This window comes from Aythya ferina (genome assembly GCF_964211825.1).
Source record: "Aythya ferina genome assembly, chromosome: 4".
Taxonomy (NCBI): domain Eukaryota; kingdom Metazoa; phylum Chordata; class Aves; order Anseriformes; family Anatidae; genus Aythya; species Aythya ferina.
Window position 1 is genome coordinate 14,592,667 of NC_140300.1, and position 22,537 is coordinate 14,615,203.

The 22,537-nt window shown below is 39.9% G+C and overlaps 1 protein-coding gene and 1 long non-coding RNA gene across 3 annotated transcripts in view; one reads left to right on the forward strand and one right to left on the reverse strand.

Moving 5' to 3' along the window:
* LOC311435986 overlaps window positions 1-9,525 on the forward strand; it is a 68,356-nt gene extending 58,831 nt beyond the window's left edge. For both annotated transcript variants that reach the window (XR_014692518.1, XR_014692519.1), the window contains 2 exons: window positions 6,772-6,963; window positions 8,901-9,525. This is a non-coding gene — a long non-coding RNA (uncharacterized lncRNA). The remainder of the gene's footprint in view (window positions 1-6,771; window positions 6,964-8,900) is intronic.
* Window positions 4,343-22,537, reverse strand: part of LOC311435985 (uncharacterized protein) — an 87,308-nt gene continuing 69,113 nt past the window's right edge. The window contains exon 5 of the mRNA XM_084517638.1: window positions 4,343-5,874. The gene's annotated coding sequence lies outside the window, so the exon portion shown is untranslated. The remainder of the gene's footprint in view (window positions 5,875-22,537) is intronic.

Sequence of the window (22,537 nt, forward strand, 5' to 3'; positions counted from 1 at the left end):
AAGGAAATTAAAAGAGAACATTGAGAATTGGGTTTCTCATCTAGAAAGATGTGCTTTGGGGTAAGTGGGTGAATACAGCTATTTCAAAACACACTTTGTAGTACTCCATTTCTAACCATTTATAGCAACAAAGAAATGAGGAGAATGTAAGACGTGTGATTATAAATATAAAGTATTGCTTCCCATCTGTATCCCTCAAATTCAGCATATTGGTTGGTAATGTGTACCCAAACCACTATCTTCAACAGCCTGAAATAAAGTAAAACATCACTGTCCGAAGCAAAGTAAAAAGAAGACCTTCTCAATTGCTTTAATTTACATTTAAAAGTTTGAAATTCTGACAGATTTTTTTTTCCTTGAAGTGTTATTCCATGACTTTATATTATCACCTATAAGAAATTGTTCTGGATGGCAAACTTTAATCTGCTACCATCATTCATTTCTCAGTAAAGTCATATTTGGTGACAGTCTCTTCTCTTTTCCTTAAGCTTGAGCTGACTCAGAATAAGTAAGCAATGAGTTTCTGAGAATTGATTTCTCAGAACAAATCCGTACTTGCTTTTGTTTGTATATTGTTCTGCAGGCAGCTGACAATACTTTTAAACTATATAATCTCTCAGAAGTATCTGCCATTGAGAGTTTCAGAGACCAATAGATCAGATATAGTTAAGAAGCCAAGAAAATCTGCCTTTCAAAGCAGTGTACCCGGTTCGACTTCTGCAGATGCATTCACCACATCTTCTATACCCTAACTACATATTTCTGTGAGTTGCCTATCCTTATTTTTGTTAACTTATTTTGTAAGTATTATATTTAGCCTGAACACCCATAAGACAAAGCCTGCATGGTTATCCTCCTAGAAATCATTAGCAATGCCTGGGCCTAGTTCCCAAAGGCTAAACTCTTCTATTTCCATCATATTTCAGAGAAAAGAGGAGTCCAGAAGCCTTCCATGTGAATCTCCATGAAATTCTGCAAACTTCTCATTTGTCTATCAAACGCTTTTTACATGCAGTGTGTGTCAGCACCTCATATAACATTTTTGCAAGTAAAGTCACACTAATATATACATGGCTACTTCATCATTTACCGACTTCTGAGTACACGCAAAAATTCAGTTTTAGATTAAAAGCACAGTCACTATGAATGCAAATGCAGTGGGGTTGTGGTCCAATATACAATCATTCACTATAAATGAAGATTTTTCTATCGTTGTATCCTCACAAGGAATAAGAGAATTGATATAGAAATCTAACGTCATGTCAATTATGATGTCTGAAATAGCTACTAGGTGTGTCAAAGGAAAGAGCAACTCCCCCAAAAAACAATGGAGTAATGACAATGAACAATATTCCTGCCACAACAATGGTTTTACTAAAAAGCACATGTAGCTTCTACCTTATTCAAAGCACTACTGCCAGACAAAAACAGGAACCACAGTAACAGGACATTTATACTCGTTTTGGGACCCAAGCTCAGTTCTGTTGGCTTTGATATCATTACTTTTTTAGTGTTATTACACTGCAGTTTTCTCATTCTTGCTATGCACTGGCCTTATCTTAGATCAGAAAGAAGACTTCTTATATTGTAATCTTCAGTGAAAGGACTCATCCTGCCTGCTACATCCCAATGGTTGGCTACACTGTCATAAGTAAAAGACAAAACAAGTCCATAAAAGTGCCCTACTGAAAAGTCTCTGGTGAGAAAAATGTTTAACAGCAGACATACAAATAGTTCTCTTCTGAAACTAATGTTGAAGCTGAGGCCATTGCTACCTCAGCTTGTCTCTGCTCTCCTTCTGCTCCATGTAAGCATTTCTCATGCAGTTGCTTCCTCAGTTTGACTGAGGAAGGAAGGCTGACTGATACGTTGCTCATCCAGTAGTGTTTCACAAATTGACGTGATATGTTTGGTGAGCTCACTTAACCTCAGCACAGAGTTTTCAGGAGGTGATATCATCCTGGGACCACAATGCAGGCAAACACTTAATCATGTTTAATTCCTTTCCAGTTCAGCAAAACCTTGAGTCTATTTCCTTTAATGGAATTTAAGCATCTTTTTGAAGTTAATGGCTCTTTTTAATAAATAAATAAATAAATAAATAAATAATGGTTAACCTGGACAATTTCTTTAAACTACATTAATCTGAACTTTGAAGTTATATTTTAAACCCCCCAAATAAGTGAATAAAATAGGCAAGCAATTTCTGTCTAACCTTGCTTGCTAGCTTGGATCAAGTAGTTAGGTAACATCCATTCCAGAAGGGACTTCCTCTGTTCATTTCACAAGAAACAACTAAATTGAGTCACAATTGACTTTGCAAAACCCAACGAAAAGAGAAATCTTAGCAACAATAAAAAGAGTAACAGTATTTGAGCTGATGTTTTTGTTTAATTCAAAGCAAATTTTCTCAGGACAAGTTTTGGGGATTAAGTTAGCTTGTTCAGCAAACAGAAAAAAAAAGTGCAGCAGTGCAGCAATTCCTATATATTTCCTTGTTTTTGATTTATAATATAATATAAATTGCATAAATTATGCCTTGCAAGATATCAAACATCAAGTCACACAGACAGCCCTTAGCTGAGGAAAACTGGCATCCGCTTGTCCAACTTCACAAGTAAGAGAAAGTATAAATAAAGCATAAATGATTAATTTAACCTTCCCTCCCTGCCTCCCGTTAACAGCTCAAGGACCCACAGCACACTGTGCTCCTGTGATGTACCAGTGCGGTAGAGCCTTCAAGACTGTGGCTAACCCCTTTTCAAGTACAAACACCTGTAAAAACAAAATTAGCCCTGCCAATATGTCTAAGAAGAAATGCTTTCCAGTAGGTTATAGATATAATATTCACCCCATTCAGGAGAATCCAAACAAAACACAAATGTCTTATTGGGGCAAGAGGATATTAAGAATAATAGACAGATTATATGATAGCTTATTGAAGGCAAAGGAAGAGACATTAGTCATAGTTTTGTTATAAAATGAGACTTAATCAAAGAGGAATGGGTTAGAGGTCATGTGTTCTATTTGTGCTATTATTATTTTTAAATCATTGAGACTTCCATGAGTGGCAAAAGAAATGATCCTGAACAGTGCAAAACAAGCCAGACCTCACTGGAGCACTTCAAGATGAGCCAAGAGAATCCACCGCACGAGCCCTGCTGGCTGTATGCTAATCTTCTTTTTATGTCTTTTTAACAAGAGATGATTGGGATCTAGGATCCCCTACACCAGAGAAGTTTGTCTCAACAAATCACTAGGCTGGCTGGGATATGGGTAGTGACATACAGCAATATTAACAGAATATAACTTACCAGGGAAGCAACATTGTTCTTATATGTTTTGTTTTGTTTTCTCTCCTCGCCCAATAATTTTTTAATAAAATAAAAGAATTTGTTCAATTTATACTCTAAGTTCTTTCGCATATTAATTTCCAGATATCTATTTTGATACTTAATAGTGAGAAGCCAGAGAGAGCAGCTCAAGACATTCTGTAACACAGAACATATGTCATTTACTGTAATAACCGTGCAATTACATGGACAATAAATTTTAAAAAGTGCAACCGTAACTGCACCTATATATTTTGTATATATTTTGTTATAATTATATTTCAACTATAAGCCCATACATGAATTTACACTAGAAAAAATGACATTTTAGAGTATTCAGATGAGTATAGTATGTAATGTAATTACATATAGTATAATTACAATATAGTATGTAATGCTATTGAAAATGTACTACCTTTGTTAAATGGCATTAACACTAAGGTCAGAATAAAATAAAAATAAATAAATAAATAAAACTTTTGTTCCTTTTGTCACTAACGGAAGCTCAGTGATTTAAAAAGAAGAGTGGCAAAAAGATCTTAAAATACTTGATAGCTATTACCTTTCATATAAAAAATAATTGTTCAGAGGTGACTCAGTGTATTAGTAAGAAAAAAATATACAGTGAAAAAGTCTTCACATGAATTTACCTTAACTCATCGCTGATGTACCTTTCTCTATTTACATTTTAAAAAACAACTGCAGAACTTGCAACTTTACATTGTATTTTGCTTCCACAATTTCCAAAACTATGTGCATATTGAAGCGAGGGCTCCTCTTCCACTATGCAGTCTATATTTTTCCTTTTCTATTTTACACAGTTACTCTAAACTACTTTCCCATGCAGCACACTTTGGTGTCAATAACCATCTATCCAGGCTCTCTGCTACATCTGCTTTATCTACTGGGTGATTGTTACATCATGAAGAATAAGGATATCAAGTTTACCCGCATTAGTTCATTCATTTTAAATTCATAGTCTGTTTTCTTGCTTTGCTTTATATTCTAGATCAAGGGTGGTTCAAGCTTCCTGGTCTTATGTGCCATACGGTAAAGTCATCATGCAGCTGAGTGCCACAAGGCAGAAATCACCTACCCTTCATAACTGAGGGACTCTGCACAGGTAGGAGGTGACTGGGCCCTCCAGTCCTTCCCATCTGATGTGGAGGATCACTGTGATGGGATGTCCAGGTCATCACTCCACCAACTCAGACGCATTTACAGTTCCATTTCAGCACTTATATCAGCACATGCAGCTCCACAACTGTTTACCCAGGGCTATTCTTTGTACCAGCTCTGTCCCACTACCATTTTAGTCATACAGCCTCATCTGGCAGCCACTTTTGCACAGTTCATACTTTGTACTTTACCATCCTTGCTCTAGCTGCTTAGGGTAAAACTCCAGACAGGACTTAAGTCAGTATTGCAAAACTCAGTTTGCTTTCCTGATGCAATCCAGCTTAAAGTCCTGTGCAAACCATGATAATGGTTGGGCACCTATAAAAGTATAAATCCAATATTCCAATTCAGTTGTTTAATATAAAAATTCTAAAATCTGAGGTGTGCTTTACCTTTGACCCCTCTATAGAGTGTTGATGCTTTATTCAGCTTCAGCATGTTCCTCCTTGAGTGTATGTGAAATCTTCAATCTGTATGAAATGTTGGCAAACCCATCTCACCAACTCTAGAAGATTAAGTATTACTGTGGGTTTTCTCTTTTGCCCAATGCAATGTTGCAATGGGATTCATCTAGTAAAATTAAAAAAAAAGTAGTTCAAAATCCTGCCATCCTGCCATGTCTGAGAGAAGTTGACCTTCATTTGTCCTTTCTCTGATGATCCTTCACAATAGTCATGCTTAAAAAGATAAGAATTATACATACAGAATATCTCCAGGAACTTGCCATTAAATGCAATATCATACAGTAATAAAAAGGAATACCACACAATTGTTTTCTTCACATTTTTCACAATAACCTCCAACTGTACATTTGTATATGTATGTGTTTATATAAACAATATGTATATGTAGTAAGAATGTATGAAAATGATACAGAATCAGAAAAGAGAAATACAGCACAAAGTATTTTGAGGCACCGGCAGGGACAGAGGAGAACAACTGAAAAAGTTCACAAAGACTGCATTTGGGAAGGACCAGCATTAAAAGCAAAGCCAAAGAAACTACCCGCCAATAAAGAAAAGATTTATTTTGGCATCTTTGTCTCTTCAAACTATTATGTGCATATGGCATTTCCCTTATGGCTTTATGAACATGTACATTATTTATAGACCATAAGTGGCATCTTGGATATCAATATCCCATTTACTGGTGGTGTGTGCATAATACTGCTGAAGATCTATTGACCTCCTATATGAGGTCTACGTGAGTTCACAGTTATGACAGAATAACAGTGTAAAACAGGGAAAGTGTCCGAGATACCTTTACTTACTTACACGTGCAAGAAACTTGTACTTTAGTTTGTGTCTTGGAAAGTACTAAGCAGGTTCCCTCTGCCCAAAACTTTCTTCCAGGTGTGAGAGAGCTGCAAGATGGAAAAGCAAATATGGATTCAGATTTTAAAATAGTGTTGATTTGCATGACTGCATGTCATCATGCTCATAAATATGCTCATTTATGCATTATAATACAAATGTAATCAAACAACATTTCAGACTATAGCAACTCCTGTTCTCCTATTTCTGTAGTGGCTTCCCTGGCACTCAGATGAAGCACAGGAATGGAGTTGAAAGAGATGTATAGTCCCAAAAGTATTATCTCTGCCCTCCTAACAGATTATCATCTTGTCCTTTGTTTGGGAATTGTTTCTGTAGCAGGAGGGTTAGGATCTTTAAACTATCCCTGCAGCTCTGTTAAGCACAAATAAAAGTGATGACGGTGTGAGGTTTGTACCCACATGGCTGCACTGTCCTTTCCTTCCTCCTCCAACCTTTCCCTGCAGTCAGGTTGTCCCTGAACTGCTCACATTTTTGTACTTTTTGCTTCACCCTGACTTCAGCATTTCTAATGTCTTTTTCCCCCAAATGATACTTTTAGCCTGTGTTTTGCACTAACAGAGATGTTAGGCAAGAAAGCCTCTGAGAGATACTTAATTCCGCAAGTGACATATTATCAGGATGGGATGGGAACCATTCAGCATAGGAGAAGAGCATTTGGAAATGTCTAGAAGTTTCCTTTGGTTTGTCACCAGCTCCAGCATTTGAAGATGTAACGCACCTCTGAGTGCATTTGTCTCTATCCTGTGGGGACCAGATAAAGTGCTTCCTGTCAGAGTCTGGTATCAATAGCACTCCGAGGGGTCTCAGTGACCCTTATAGCCTGTGCTCAAGTGGACAAGCAGCCAGATGGTCACACATTTCAACATTCTTTCACTTTGTTTTTCCAACATTAGATATACATGGTATCATTTTTGGTCTTGCAGATCTAAAAGGGAACAGAGCTTCTGAAGAACAACTTACAAGAGAACTTATTGTATGTGGCATGAATTGATGTGGAGAATCTGTAAAAAAATAAATCAACAAGCAAAGGGGAGAAAAATCCAGAAAGGGTTCTTCTTTCCACCACCACCACCACCCCCCTTCCCCTCCTCCCAGATTTTCTACCATTGTAGACGGTAAGCAAACAACATAAATTTAACACACAACTTTCAATTTATGAGATATGTATTCCTAATAGTCATCTTGAAGTGGGCAATTATGGTTATAATTCCAACAATTTGAAAAATTAATGCCATATTCTATAGATGTTTCAGTATACCCAGTCTTTGTTGAACAAGCTTTAATTGAGGACACACTGTGAACTCCTTTTAATGACTCAAGGGTTATGAAAAGATTCAAATGCAAAAGGAAAAAATAAAAAGACATAGAAAAGAAAAGAGAAAAGGAAAGAGACAAAAGAAAAAAAAAAAAAAAGGAAAGACAAAAGGGAAAAGAGAAAAGGGAAAGGGAAAGCGAACAGGAAAGGGAAAGGGAAAGGGAAACAGAAAGGGAAAGGGAAAGGGAAGAGGAAAAAGAAAAAGAAAAAGAAAAAGAAAAAGAAAAAGAAAAAGAAAAAGAAAAAGAAAAAGAAAAAGAAAAAGAAAAAGAAAAAGAAAAAGAAAAAGAAAAAGAAAAAGAAAAAGAAAAAGAAAAAGAAAAAGAAAAAGAAAAAGAAAAAGAAAAAGAAAAAGAAAAAGAAAAAGAAAAAGAAAAAAATACATATAAAAAAACATCAATTCCCAGTACTTGTAGTAAAGACTGAGACATAAATCTGAGAACTAACAAAATTGGTGCCATAGGCACTGTCTACAAGCTGAATACTTGCTTTACTGATGGCAGGCTACCACGATAAGCCCCTCAAAAACCAAAAGATTTTCCAGTGCTCACAAGGAGCAAGCCAAGCCTGCGTCAGTGTTTGTCAAAACGATGAGCAGTTAATCTCATAACCTCAGCCTCATCATAGTGTTATTCAGAAATATGGAAAAGTGCATGCAGCTCTAAGCACGACAAGTTCTGGCTACATTAAAGAAGACAGATTTATGGGGTCTTATATTTGAGTAAGAGGAATAGACTGAGAAATAACAGTCTAGGAACCTGAGACCAGCCAATGGGCTATGAAACAAGTGTATAGCAGCATTTAACAGAAGGTAGCTTTTAATTACAGTGGCTAAGAGAAAGCATATAAAAATGTCAACATGCATCACTAAGTCAAAAAATCATACAGTTATCTGCTCTCTCCCATGACAGACTGCACATAGATTATATGTTTATGTCCTGACTTAAAACCTTGGTTCAAAATCCACCCGAACTCCAGTAAAGTGTAGATCCATTGGAGAACTTCACAGAGGCCCCACCTGGCTTAACTCTGGAATTGGCTACACCAACTCCCCAACAGGATCTGGAACCAGATTTTGAGGCTTGGACCTGTCTCTCTGAGTACTGCAGATATTTAAGAAGTAATTCATCATGGTTAATTTTCAAATTTTCAAGCAAAGTAACTCAGTTTTCTTCCCAGGGAGGATTCGGTTTAATGAGATATTGTCTCATGACCAGACATATCATTTCCAGTGCCAAGGTCTACAACAAGGAGGTGGAGTGTAGCCTAACTTGTTAATTCTTGTCTAACTCTTACTTCATAAATAGACAAAAGCCTGAAAAAATATTTGCAAAACTATGCCTGATATAATGTATTTGACATTTTTTCTTTCATCATGTCATGTTGTATGTGCTCAGCCTTCACTCACTTCTGCTGGATATATCTTAGTATCTGGAGGTGTGTCTGCATATCAGTTTTGGAGAGACTGAAAAGGTCTTAAATTCTTTTCTAAAACTCTGGCATAGTATGTTTGCCAAATACTGAAGATTCATTATAAAGTTGAACATATCCAAGCTTGAGATATTTTTCTCCTTTTTGCACCATCCTTTCATCTCCTTCTTCCTCTGTTTTCTGCTCCTTTAATCTCTTCACTGTTCATCCCTTCCCTAACAAAACAGGAATGTGTGGATATTTATCTGTGTCTTTGCTAATATGGGCATTCTTCCACTGTCTCTCCAACCATTTCCTACCCTTCAGGAACAACAAATCTCAGAAATGATCTCTCTCCATAAATTTCTGAGCTGAAGTCAAAATTGTGAACAAAATGGATAAAGCTGACCATTCTGAATGCTAAATGGGACTTGAGATAAGGGAGTTGTTTAAATCAAATGGAGGACTGGAAGGAAGCATGAAGTATGCAAAAAAACTTCTTACTTTGGCACAGCCCCTCCTCAACCTAGCTGTCTGGTATTTGTAAAAGTATTCAACCAACTCTACTTTATATCATAACTGCCCACATTACCTATCTTCATTTTTATTCTGAGCAGCCATACATCTGTGGACCACAGAACACTGAAGACTGAATATCTCTAATTAGGAATTTAACTCCTTTAAAATGTTCCATATGGGATCATCACAATTATAGTTTACTGCTATTCCTACCATGGCTGCATGAGACTGAGATGGTTTCACTGCCTGACCTGTGGTTTCAAGGTGCCTATCTTGTTTTTCAGCTACCTCTGTCTCATCAGTGAGACGTATCTATCTCTAGACATATCTAAAATGTGATAGATATTTCTATATATAAAATTTCCAAAGTGGTGTATTTTCTCCTCAACCATTCTGCCAGAATATAAACAAACAAATAAATTAATAAATCAAATGGCAGTCTATGATTTCTTATATATATATATTAACCTTGAATCAAAAATAGACTGGATTTATGCAGAAAGAAGGGACAGCCATTACTGTGTAAATGCAGCAAGCCTGCGTGCAATTCACTGGGTACTCGTGGGCAGCACATCCTTGCTGGCTGTGACCCATCTCCTGCAATGGCCCGGAGGGTTTGCAGAGGTGTCCTGCTCACGGGTTCTGAGGGTGGCAGGACGGGATGAACACAAGACCTCAGCACAGCTCGTAGCCTCTTCCCCTCGGGGAAGAAGAGGTCAAAAAGCAAGCAAGCAAGACTATCTTCACGTAGGCGTGCATGGAAAACTATGTGCACATTCTACTGGCATTGAATGTTACCCTAGCTCTTCATTCTGGGGTATAACCATAGGAATAGGAACCACCACAGCTACTGCCTTTGGATGGCCACTAGAGGGAAATGTTGCTCTGTTAACAACACATTTTGGAGTGACTTTACTGCATTTTCATCATTTTTTTTTCATTTCATATTTAGAGGAAACAGGTAAATTGTATGCTCTAACCTTCAATCATTTGCTTTGTGCTTTTTATAAGACAAAAATTCATAGTTAAAAATAAACGTTTGTTTCATAAAACACAGAGGTATATATTTAATCCAGTGCAAGTGAGACTAGAATTAAGTTTATTTTCGGTAGTGCAGAACTTTGTGTTTCCCCTTTTAGATAATGACTAATATCCTTCTGGAATTTAATTTGTTTATTTGTTGAAGGTTTGCAAGAGGAATTCAAGTTGTTACCCCTTTGTTGTCTGGGTATAAATGTTGGACACAATGAAATACTTCTCTTTCCTGTGTTCCCAGGTAAAAATGCTATGCTTCAACACTGAGTAAGACTTCCAATAATTAAATTAATTAAATTACAGGTTTCTTGATTAAGGACTGCAGTCCCTGCCTCTAAGTCATTAAGCAACTCGTTGAATCACACCGCAATAATAAATCATAGCATGATGTTCCAGTGTACACAGTCATTAAGCACTTTGGAGTGCATGACTTCCTGATATGATGTGTCTACATTTTAAAATAAACACATGCCTATATTCTTCTGTTGCTTGTGTACTGCAAGCACCTCCTGCTTGAGTGCCCAAAGTAGTGAGATGGATTGGCTAAACTCTAACAAAAAGTATGGTCAGCATTAAAGTGTCCAGAGAACAGCAACAGTATCAGGCATCCCAGAAACGAGATGAAGACATTAACAAAAGAGGGCCTCCACAAGAAATATGAAATGCAATAAGGAGATTGTATTGCAGTGTCTGTATAAATATTTTTATAACTGGTAAGTGCTAAGACTAAAGAAAATTATGTCCTAATATTTGGAGCTTTTTTAAAAAAAATATATTAAAATTATTCAAGGTGTTTCATTAAAAGAAAAATCTTTTAAGAACTATATATTCTTAAAACATTTTCACAGATAGTATTAAATAATCATTTTAATCATGACATAAATAACAACTAAGCATAACCCCAAAGTGAATAACTTAAAAGTGCTTAAGTCTTGTGGGTTTTTAATACATATCATATATGTAATGTTTTTCTACTTTGATCTTACAGTAAGATCTGTGTCTTTATTATTTTCTATTTTGCCCACCCCTGTGAAGTATTCATATACTTTCTGATTTCACTCAGACAACGGTCCTGAAAGCCATCCTGCCACAAACTACTTCTGAGCTTGCCTAATGCTACAATAAAGCCTTCCTAGGTTATGTTATGCCAAGTTACTGTCAGGTACAATGAGAAGTTTTGGATGCAACATCCACAGCTTATGAAAGCCCAGTTTTTATTTATTGCAGTATTTTGTGTCAGATTTATCTAAGATGCAACTGAATAAAACTTCTGAAACTTAATGTTTACCAACACTAAGTAAATAGCATTATAACAGACAGTAGTGTTAATCACTTGGTAATGACTAATGTTAGATGATAGAAGTTGTTAATTATTGGTAGTAATGAAAGAAGATGGAGGAGTTTTATTAAATTTTTTTTATACTGTCAATACCTCATATTTACTATTGGTTGAACATACATGCAAAATAAAACAACCAGATGAAATTTCCATTGCTTCTCACCTCAAAAATAGTGCTTTTGTTCTGTACAAGAAATACTTCAGGTTTAAGAATATACAGGATTAGCCAATCTTCTAGGAGAGATGGAGTGAAAAGTTAAATGTTAGCACTGGAATTCACCCCATCGATCAACACTGCTTTCTGGTTGTTGCCTCCTCTCACACCCTGTGTGAGCCCCTGCCTTGCTTCCATCAGGCTGCTGGATCCAGGGGACAGTCAGACCACACCAGCCCTTTTAAAAAGACGAAATAAATCTGTTCAGCAGCATATTTGGGAAGTGTCAATACCTTGATTTCCATAGGCTTATTATTCACATTGCAGGTAGTTTCTGGAGAAAATCATACTGAAATAAGTGGCTCCATCACAGTGGGGGGGGTTGGTCTTTCATTTCCTGAGTTTGGATCTTAAATGCTTTTAGGCACTTATGTACCCTGGAGACACTTTTTACACTGTTCTGATGGGCACAGAACAAACACTAAAATCGACAAACATTAAAAAGCAGTACTCCCAGTGTGTGTTTTTTAAACAGTTATAAGGATAACAATTTCAATTTGTTCCACAATAAAACTACATTGTTTGCGATTTTTCCTTCTTATCAGTGCCATTTATTACTTGTATGGATCTGGTATATTAACATTTTTTTAAGAAAAAGGCATCATTTTAAATACAAATTCAGTGAAGGCTGTTTCTGCTTAGCTATAGAGAGTGTAATTTTTGCAGTAAGAAATCTAAATGTAATAATTAATTTCTGTGAATAAAATAATCTCATTACCTTTGCACAGCTGGGAACTTTGGACTACAAGAGGCATTTACTTTATTTTTAGAAAATAAAGAAGTCAAAAAAGTCTTACTTGGTGTATAAGTAAAACACAATAGAAAACATATAAAATAGGAATAATGGGGGGGGGGGGAGGGAGGAAAAAAGTTGTAATTCACTCAGGTAGCATGACACAACAAGCATTATCAGATTATCAGAAGCCAATGTATTCTAATGTGTTCAAACATTCAGCCAGACTGTACCTTCCTACATATAATTCAGATTAACGCTTCAAAATATTTGTATTAACACTCCAATTTGAAAAGACCTTTCTATGCTAGCTTGACCCAGGCAGTCAATCAAACCACTTATGGGTTCATCACCATTATGTCTATATATGTATAAGCAGAAGTGCTCATACATGTATTTTCCTTAGTGTTACAAACTAACTTAAAAAATTCAGAGTGCATTGTAACACAAATTTTATTCAAATAAATAATATTCAAACCAAGAGTGAGAGTAAGAAATTAATCATTTAACTGTTAATAGGAAACATTAACAATATTATCAGTATTATAGGAAAATATTGTGACATTCACAATAAAATATATATTTATTTTTTTAAAACTCTGGATATTTGAGATAACAGAAATGAACCATGTACATTAAATTATGCTATCAGATCTCCTATGGAAAAATTTCAATTCAAGTTTGATTCATTAGGAAGGAAATTTCCTGTAAGATAGCCATCATTATCTAAATGTCTGGCATCAGACAATGGGAAACTAAAATGTAATAATGTCAGAGAGAACATTTGATCGCATTTACAGTGGGCTGTTCATATTACAAAAAAAAATAAATAAATCACTTTAGCTATAAAATGAGCCACTCATAGCTCTTTTCCCTGGACACTGCAAATCAGCCGTCTAGAACATGCTCTGAGACTGACAACTTTCTTCCATATATGGGTAACATTTTAATTTTCCCTAGACCATATTTGAAATCTGTTATAAAATGTGTAGGAATCAAAATCCTTCCTTCTGAGCCAAAATGTTAAAAGCCAAGTGTTTTAAAACATAAGATGACCAAATGCCAGGCAGATTATGCACCTAAAGTTCCATACAGATGTACTCCACAGGCAAAATTTAAACTCTGTTTGGGTATGACTGAGAGGTCAGTAGGAAATCTTTTGCCTGGAAGGAGAAACATGCAGAGTGCACCTACCTTCTGTATATCCATTCATAAGCTCTGTGTCTGGATATGAAGAAATAGGAATATATAAATCAATTATGGAGTCTAGTGGAAAAAAAAAAAAAAAAAAAAAAAAAAAGCTGCTTAAAGTTCACAAACCAAGGAGAAAAGCTAACATCTCATGTTATTTCCCCTTTTCTCAATGAAAACCACTGTAGTATGAACTGTGTATGTACTACAGCATGGTATAGCTCATGTAGGAGTAGCACACAACTTCAGGAATTGCAAAAATGACTAGGAAAATGACCTTCCTTTCATAAACACACAATAGTATTAATTCACTTCAAGTTAGAGAGCTCATATTCAAGTTAAACCTGTCTGCATGGCAGATGAATCTGACCATGGTGTATTCATGATTTTCCAGGCAGGAAAGACATGCTTGATCCAACATGAATTATAATGATCTATGATGGCTAGACTTCATTCAAAATAGGCATTTGTCAAGCACATTTTTTTAGACATTTCCTACATAAGTGTAAAGTACAGTAGTCTCCGGAAGACTTGTCTTAAATGTACTGAACAGCTGCTTTTAATGAGTTAAAATGAACTCCCATTAAGGAGCGTGAGGCTGGCATAATATGGCCCTAATGCATCAAGAGAGGAGTCATCGTGACTCTACAGTCTGTACAAAGTACTACATGTAAGATGCAGAAGCTCACCTATAATCTCTGAAAAAAAAGGAAATTAGTATCTACAGACTTCATGGTCCTTGGACAGAAGACTGCTGCCAACTCATCTAGGAAGTGTTGAAAGTTATGAGTGATTTCTTCACTCGAAAACTTTTAATTTTCTTCATTTCACTAGTACAGAAAAGATGAGTTTCCATCTATTGTCAGTCCTAACATAGTAGCAAAGAAATTTGAGTTAAGAACATAATCACAGAGATGATTGCTGTGTCCCAGCTACTGAGGACATACAGCAGTATGGATCCTTATTGCACTTCTCAGTGTCACAACAGGAATGTATAAAGGTTCACAATGTGTTCCTCAAAGCTACCTTCTGACGAATGTTAATGAACGACCTTAAACTTTCTTTGGTCAATTACATATCCATCATTTTATAAATACCAAGTAAGCTTCACTAGAAGCCTGAGAAGTGAAGAAGAGAGCTGTGATTTCCCAATTTAGAGATAAAATTGAGGAGTCTGCAATACTAATTTCACAATATAAGCACTGTTCCTTAACAAGCCATGTGTTAATTGAAAATGTTCTTTATTTCAAAGAAGAATATCAAATGAAAGAAGTAAGATGACAGGCCTACCATGACTACCTCAGAAATGTCAGAACATAGGACCAACCATGATCCCTGTTTTCCTGCTGTTCTGTCTAGGCTCAGTAAGACATTCACACATTTAACCACATTTAACCTGGTTTTGGACAGCCCAATAGCTATCTAAAAATTCAAAATCCTTCTCAGATGGTAGCAGTAGATGCTCAGGTCAGGCCCACATGTGCAGAGGCAATGACTTTGATTCATCCCAGGAAGGATGACCATATTCTATGTGTGCAGCAAAATCATTCTGTACCTGTTACAAATTTTGAACACACATGACATAACTAATATGGTCTTGGCTTCTCTTCAATACATGCAGAGTAGATCCTTGTGGTGGTTTTACCCTCCTGGGCAGCTGAACTCTACCACAACTGCTCTCACACTTGGACAGAAAGATCATTCATCAATTATCATCATGGGCGAAACAGACTCAGCACAGGGAGATTAATATAATGTATTGCCTATCTCTAGCAGACTAGAGCAGTGAGAGACTACAACCAAACTGAGGGCATCTTCCCCCATCCACCCTCTTCTACCTTCCCCTCCCCCCCCCCCCCCCCCCCCCCCCCACGTGGCGCAGGGCAATGGGTGTTGCGGTCAGTCCATGATGCTTCATCTCTGCCATTCCTTCAAAGTCACTGTCCCTGCTCCACGTGGGGAGCACTCCCACTGGATGCTGTCTTTCCTGAACTGATCCTGTGTGGGCTTCATACAGGCAGCAGCTCTTCAAGAGCTGCTCCAACATGGGTCCGTAACACAGGGTCCATTCCCTAGGAGCAAACTGCTCCAGCACAGGTCCCCCTCAGGCAGCAGCTCCCCCCAGGCCCCCTGCTCCTATGTGTGCTCCTCTCCAGCACACAGGCTGCAGCTCCAGCCCAGGGCCTGCTCCTGCAGGGGCTCTCCATAGGCTGCAGCCTCCTCCAGGACACATCCACCTGCTCCAACAGGGGCCTCTCCACAGGCCACAGGGGAGCTTCTGCTGTGTGTCTGGAGCACCTCCTGCCCTCCTTCTGCACTGACCTTGGGGTCTGCAGGGCTGGTTCTCTCACATTTTCTCTTTCCTCTCTCTCCCAGCTGCTATATCACAGCAGTTAATTTTATTATTATTGTTATTATTTATATTTATTTTATTTTTCCTATCTGCTCTCCCAGAGGCCCAAGCAGTCTCTCTCACTGGCTCGGCTCTGGCCAGTGGTGGGTCCCTTTGGAGTTGGTTGTAACTGACTGTTATCTAACATGGGGCAGCTTCTAGGATCTCCTCAAAGAGGCCACTCCTGGAGCCCTCCAGCTGCTAAACCCTTGCCATGTAAACCTGATACAGTCCATTGTATCCAGAGACTTTGAACTCACCGCACATACAAACATATATGCATGCCTATCCAAACTAATACATTGGAATCCAAACTGAATGACAATTCTTAAGGGTCTTACATAATAATGATAGTAAGTAAGGCTTTATGTTATGTACTGTGTTGAAAATCTAATATTTCTTTTTCCTTGGAATCAAAAATTTTTCATAATAAACTGAAACACTAGTCATCTAAAAATAAATAAATAAATAATAATAATGATAATAAAAAGTCTTTAACTTCAGGAAACTCTTTTTGTGAATGTGTGTGTGTCTGGAGGGCTATGGATCTGTCAATCAAAGGAATTCAACTTAAAAACACAGCCTGACAAACAGAAGAGAAGGTTTCCTAAGAATCACACTGTCCTCATGCAGAAATTCTGCAAAACTATTATGTAACTCCCAACCAAACTTAAAGGGTTTGGCATAAGACAATTACACTACTGTGAACATTGGAAATATACCCTACTTTTTATAGTAAATCTCAAAACAATTTTTTATGCTTCCATGATCTGAGAGCTTCTGAAGAAGGCATGGTGCTGATATTTCTGCAATTGAACAACTATAATTCAACAGTAAGATCAGATTCCTGAGTACCTTTTACCTTCCTAAGTATTCATGAATCAAAACTGTATGGAAGCAGTTTGTACTTACCCCTTTTTGTTACACATGGATATCTATGCAACCATAAGTAGTAAACACTTATGGACAGCCATACCACATCTGATCCTCTTTCTGGCTGCAGTCAGGTCCCTATCTCTAAGGAGAAAATGGATCCTGGGCCAGGAGCTGGCGGGGCTCATTGAGAGGGCTTTAAACTAGGTGAGAAGGGGGATGGGGCTGAAACAAGGCTTGTTAGAGCTGTGCCAGGGGTTACAATGACAAGGCTGGGAGAGAAGGCAATGGCCCAACTGAAGTGCATCTACACTAATGCACACATGTCGTGGTTCCGCTCAAGTGGGCAGCCGAGCTCCACCACAGCCGCTCTCTCACTCCCCCTCCTCAAAGAGGAATGGGGAGAAAATATGTGAAAAGGGCTCAAGGGTTGAGATAAGGACGAGAAAATCACGCAATAATTATTGTAACGGGCAAAACAGACTCAGTATAAGAAGATAGTAAGATTTATTGCTCATTACTAACAAGCTAGAGCAGTGAGAAACAAAGGAAAGAAACCAAAAGCACCTTTCCCCCCATCCACCCTCTTCCACCTCCTCCCCCCGAGTGGCACAGGGAAACGGGGGAATGGGGGTTATGGTCAGTCTACAGCACTTCTTCTCTGCCGCTCCTTCTCGGTCACTCTCGCCCCCTGTGCTGTGGGGTCCCACCCACGGGATGCAGTCCTTGATGAACTGATCCGGCGTGGGCTTCCCACAGGCAGCAGCTCTTCCAGAACTGCTCCAGATATGGCTCCGTACCATGGGGTGCATCCCTCAGGAGAAAACTGCTCCAACCTGGCTCCCCTATGGGCAGCAGCTTCTGCCAGGTCACCTGCTCCTGCGTGGGCTCCTCTCCACGGGCTACAGGTCCGGCCAGGAATCTGCTCCGGCAGGGGTCTTCCACAGGCGGCAGGTGGAGGCTCCATCGGTGCAGGGCCACCTGCTCCACCGTGGTCTCCTCCACGGGCTGCAGCGTGGAACCCTGCTCCACCGTGTTACTCCATGGGCTGCAGGGGGACATCCTGCTTCACCATGGTCCTCACCACAGGCCGCAGGGGACTTCTGCTCCGGCGCCTGGAGCACCTCTCCCCCTCCTTCTACACTGACCTTGGCACCTGCAAGGCTGTTTCTCACTCCCTTCACTCTCCCGGCTGCTGTGTGGCGCAGCATTTTTTTCTCTGTCTTAAATATGCTCTCACAGAGGCGCAAAACAACATCGCTTATTGGCTCGGCTCTGGAAAACAATGGGGCCTTCCCAAAAATGGGGCAGCTTCTAGATCTTTCTCACAGAAACCACCCCTATGGCCCCCTGCTACCAAAACCTTGCCACGTAAACCCACTACAGCAGCATGGGTAACAAACAAGAGGAGCTGGAAGCCATCGTGCAGCAGGCAGGCTACAACTTGGTTGCCATCACGGAAACGTGGTGGGACCACTCTCATGACTGGAGTGTTGCAATGTTTGGCTATAGGCTCTTCAGAAGGGACAGGCAGCATGGAAGGGGTGGTGGTGTGTCTCTCTATATCAGAGAGAGTTTTGATGTTGCAGAACTTGAGGCTGGGAATGATAAGGTTGATTCCCTATGGGTTAGGATCAGCGGGAAGGCCAACAAGGCAAGCATCCTGGTGGGGGCCTGTTATAGACCACCAAACCAGGATGAGGAGACTGATGAGGCAGCTACAGCTGCTACAGGCAGCTGACAAAAGTTGCGAAATCGTCAGTGCTTGCTCTTGTGGGGGACTTCAACTTCCCAGATATATCCTGGAAGCACAACACAGCCCAGAGAAAGCAGTCTAGGAGGTTTCTGGAGAGCGTGGAAGATAGCTTCCTGACGCAGCTGGTTAGTGAACCTACCAGGAGAGGTGCCTCACTAGACCTTCACCTCACAAACAGAGAAGGACTGGTGGGAGATGTGGTGGTTGGAAACTGTCTTCGGCAGAGTGACTATGAAATGGTAGAGTTCACTATTCTTTGCGAGGCCAGGAAGGGGACCAGTAAAACCACTGTATTGGACTTCTGGAGGGCCGACTTTGAACTGTTCAGGACACTGGTTGGTAGAGTCCCTTGGTAGGCGGTTCTGAAGGGCAGAGGAGTCCAGGAAGGCTGGACACTCTTCAAGAAGGAAATCTTAATGGCGCAGGAACGGTCTGTCCCCAGGTGCCGAAAGACGAGCTGGCGTGGAAGAAGACCAGCCTCGCTGAACAGAGAACTGTGGCTTGAGCTTAGGAGGAAAAAGAGGGTTTACAATCTTTGGAAAAGAGGGCGGGCCACTCAGGAGGACTATAAGGTTGTTGTGAGGCAGTGCAGGGACAAAATTAGAAAGGCCAAAGCTCATCTGGAGCTCAATCTGGCTACTGCTGTCAAAGACAACAAAAAATGTTTTTACAAATACGTTAATGCAAAACAGAGGACTAAGGAGAATCTCCATCCTTTACTGGATGCGGGAGGGAACTTAGTTACAAAAGATGAGGAAAAGGCGGAGGTGCTTAATGCCTTCTTTGCCTCAGTCTTTAGTGGTAAAACCTCTCTGGATACCCAGTACCCTGAACTGGTGGAAGAGGATGGGGAGCAGAATGTGGCCCTCACTATCCATGAAGAAATGGTTGGCGACCTGCTACGGCGCTTGGATGTGTGCAAGTCAATGGGGCCAGATGAGATCCACCCGAGGATACTGAGAGAACCGGCGGAGGAGCTGGCCAAGCCACTTACCATCATTTATCAACAGTCCTGGCTATCGGGGGAGGTCCCAATCGACTGGCGGCTAGCAAACGTGACGCCCATATACAAGAAGGGCCGGAGGGCAGACCCAGGAAACTATAGGCCTGTCAGTTTGACCTCAGTGCCAGGGAAACTCATGGAGCAGATTATCTTGAGTGTCATCACGCGGAACTTACAGGGCAACCAGGTGATCAGGCCCAGTCAGCATGGGTTTATAAAAGGCAGGTCCTGCTTGACGAACCTGATCTCCTTCTATGACAAAGTGACATGCTTGGTGGATGAGGGAAAGGCTGTGGATGTGGTCTACCTTGACTTCAGCAAGACTTTTAACACTGTTTCCCACAGCATTCTCCTCAAGAAACTGGCTGCTCTTGGCTTGGACTGGCGTACACTTCGTTGGGTTAAAAACTGGCTGGATAGCCGGGCCCAAAGAGTAGTGGTGAATGGAGTCGAATCCAGTTGGAGGCCGGTCACTAGTGGTGTTCCCCGGGGCTTGGTACTGGGGCCGGTCCTCTTTAATATCTTTATCGATGATTTGGATGAGGGGATTGAGTACACCCTCAGTGAGTTTGCAGATGACACCAAGTTAGGTGCGTGTGTTGATCTGCTCGAGGGTAGGAAGGCTCTGCAGGAGGATCTGGATAGGCTGGACCGATGGGCTGAGGTCAACTGCATGAAGTTCAACAAGGCCAAGTGCCAGGTCCTCCACCTGGGGCGCAATAATCCCAAGCAGAGCTACAGGCTGGGAGAGGAATGGTTGGAAAGCTGCCAGGCGGAGAAGGACCTGGGAGTATTGGTGGGTAGTTGGTTGAATGTGAGCCAGCAGTGTGCTCAGGTGGCCAAGAAGGCCAACAGCATCCTGGCTTGTATCAGAAACAGTGTGACCAGCAGGGCTAGGGAGGTGATCGTCCCCCTGTACTCGGTTCTGGTGAGGCCGCACCTCGAGTACTGTGTTCAGTTTTGGGCCCCTCGCTACAAGAAGGACATCGAGGTGCTTGAGTGGGTGCAGAGAAGGGTGACGAAGCTGGTGAGGGGTCTGGAGAACAAGTCCTACGAGGAGCGGCTGAGGGAGCTGGGCTTGTTCAGCCTGGAGAAGAGGAGGCTCAGGGGCGACCTTATCGCTCTCTATAGGTACCTCAAGGGAGGCTGTAGCGAGGTGGGGGTTGGCCTGTTCTCCCACGTGCCTGGTGACAGGACGAGGGGGAATGGGCTTAAGTTGAGCCAGGGGAGTTTTAGGTTAGATGTTAGGAAGAACTTCTCCACTGAAAGGGTTGTGAGGCATTGGAACAGGCTGCCCAGGGAAGTGGTGGAGTCACCATCCCTGGAAGTCTTCAAAAGACGTTTAGATGTAGAGCTTAGGGATATGGTTTAGTGGGGACTGCTAGCGGTCCCCACTAAACCCAATTCAGAGGTTGGACTCGATGATCTTGAGGTCTCTTCCAACCTAGAAATTCTGTGATTCTGTATTAATTCTGAATTCCAAAATACCTTGGAGACTGCATGATATATTGTGTGCTATCTGAAGGATGATTCCTAAAAATGACACTTCAGCTAATATGCCTGTTCTTTCATGTATATGTAGTTATATCTGCCTATTTTCAAAGGTCTTTCCTCTTGTTCATTCTGCTGTGCTAAGGGAAACATCAATATGCTATATTGAGTCCACCATAGTTTGCTGTGTGCATCAACAAAACCATTAATTTCTGATATGTGCACTATTTAGTGATTGCTGAGCCAAAACAAATTCTTGCTGATTTTCAAATTTCTACATGAGTTTCTAAGACCAGTAATTAAAAAATTCATCTTTACACACATTCACTGAGTAGACTCAAGAGAAGACAACTATGGACAGCATAATCTCATTTTTGCAAAATATATGTTACAGCTTAATATAAAACCTAGAGTTAGGGGTTTATGGCAGGATTTTGAAAAGTGCCAAAGCATTTTAGGATCAAAATTTCCAGTGACTTTCAATGAGTCTATAATCCAAAATAACTCAGACACTTTTGAATAACTCACACGTAGGCCCTCAAACTTGTATTGTAAAAACTTCAGGTCCTTTTCAGCTGCAGGAAATTCTTCAACTGCTCTACTAAAAATAGCCTTGAATTTGTACTGGAGGAGTTACGCTCTTATAGGACCCTCTAAAACATACTTAAATTTAACATATTCACAAGAATGTTCAGAGAATCAAGAGATCTACTATTAATGTGCTCCATTAGTTGTACATTAGTGTTTATTATTAAATAACATTATATTAATCTCTCTCCTCGTATGCATATATATATATGTGTATGTTATATATATTTCATATTCATATTCCATGACATCTGCACTGTTTCCATTGTATCAGCATATTGTGCTCAGGGATTTATGACTATTGGGAATATATGCATAGCTCTAACATTGTACATCTGTCCCTGTAAAACAGCACAGGCAAAATGCCAAATACTGCTTTTGGAGCAAACAGTTGTTCTTAAAATATTTCTGGAGAGCCACTGCAACTACAAACTCCAAAAACAAAAACTGTCCTCAAAGATCTGTGGAGTGACACAACTGACACAATTCAGACCACCTGAGAGCCTTCACAAACTGCTGAGGGCAAATATGTAGAAATAAACAATACCAACAGAAAATTTGCCTTGGTGTTGATTGGCCATCACACTTTTTGATTAGTATAAAGAGCTTTAGCACTGACCGAATGCTTGTAGCAATTAAAACAGGAAATCCAATGATCCACTTAATTGATTTTAAAATGTTAATATGTGTAATTTGTAGAGAACACAAAGATTCCCACAACTCGTCATTGAATACCTTGTATGGCTCCTCAGAGGAGAAGTCATCTAAAAAAAAAAAAGAATTATGCTTGATGCATTTTGACGGAACCAAGCTTGAGATGACCCAGAAAA